We start from the raw sequence: 1,683 nt of genomic DNA on the forward strand, positions 1-1,683 counted from the left end.
TTCCATTCATTTATTTGTTTCATGCATAAACCAGGGTTCAAAGCGATTTGAGTGAATTGAGGAGTAACTGGAGAGAAGAATCAAGTTTCTGCTAAGTTTTATAATCCACGGGCATCTCACAATCGCGGCACCGGCCCCTTAATACTGCTTTGGGAGATGAACAAGTATATCTAAGTATGATCGTACCTCAGGCCGCACGTCTCCACGACCGCAGCGCTCCTCGAAAAATCTCACCAAGATAGTTTTTCTAAACAAGGGCATAAGATCCCTAGCTTTTGCATGACCATGCACAGCTAGACACGGGCATGACACTATCGTGTCTCCCTTACCTGAATATTCTAGGTCCATTTAACTCGAATTCCTCATCGAGACACGATCATCGATGACTATGAGACTGTGTTTAGCCCGAAAAATTGCAATATAACTCTAGATTTCTAAGGCTTTGAGATCATTTTTTTTAGGGATTCTTTTCCACCGGGAGACTAGGGTGAGATCAAAGATCAGCTTCACCATGCGATCTAGGGAGATCAAAAGGCGATGGAGGCATAGAGAGGTGGGGTAGCACCAAGGAAGATCACTTTGCTTATGAAAGGAGAATCATGTTTTCTTTTCTAGATTTTCAATTATTTCTTCCTTGTTGTACTCATCCATGAGGCGTAATCGTCCACAGTGCTCTCGTGTTAAATTACAATATTTCTTGTTTCTACAAGGAACACTCATGAAGAAAATAGGCACTGATTTAGTTGATGACATTTATCAAGAATATGAACTATACATTTCTACATATGTTACTCCTTTATAGGGTGCTCGAAAAACCCAATTGTCCTTGCTAATGGTATATTTGAGGAGATAAATTCATTTGTTGAAGAACAACAACAAGTCGAAGATGATGATGAAGATGAAGATGAAAATGGTGATGAAGATAGGGACGATAAAAACAATGTAGACGATGGAGATGATGGAGATGAATATGAAGATGATTAAGAAAATGATTTTCATTACTCCAGTGATAATTAAGAGCTTTTAATATAGTACTTGTCAAGGACATATATTTTTCTATCTAGACTCATCTATTGTGATTTTATATAATTTACTTATTTTTCATGAAAAATTGTTAATCTCTCCATTTATTTGATGAACAAAACTTATCATGCCTATGAAAGGTTTTTTTTTGGTTCATTTTAAGTTTTTCACTAATGTACTCACTCAATATATGTTTGAAATTTGTATAAGGTAGTCACTAGCTTATAGGCTAAATATATGTATTTTTGATGTTCACGAATATTGTTTAATTTTGGTGTGTATGTTTTGGTTATTATGATAATCACTAATGTATGCATTTTTGTTGTTCATGACTATTGTTTAGTTTTTGTGTGTATGTTTTGGTTATTATGGTAGACACTAATATATCATCAACATGAATATTGTTTAATTTTTGTATTAATATGTAGCTAAAGATTTTCAATTTTAATTGGTCTTAACAATTAATGTTTTTTTGCAATAATACTACAATGGTTAGACCAAAAGATTACAAGATAAAAAATAAAGGTAAAGGTCCAGTAATTGAAACAAGCAACAATAGTTTATGAGTGCATTTCATATCATATTCACTGACCCTCTTTCCATTCATTTATTTGTTTCATGTGCATAAACCAGGGGTTCAAAGTTAATTGGAGTGAATTC

The sequence above is a fragment of the Dioscorea cayenensis genome, chromosome 20 (genome assembly GCF_009730915.1).
Source record: "Dioscorea cayenensis subsp. rotundata cultivar TDr96_F1 chromosome 20, TDr96_F1_v2_PseudoChromosome.rev07_lg8_w22 25.fasta, whole genome shotgun sequence".
Taxonomy (NCBI): domain Eukaryota; kingdom Viridiplantae; phylum Streptophyta; class Magnoliopsida; order Dioscoreales; family Dioscoreaceae; genus Dioscorea; species Dioscorea cayenensis.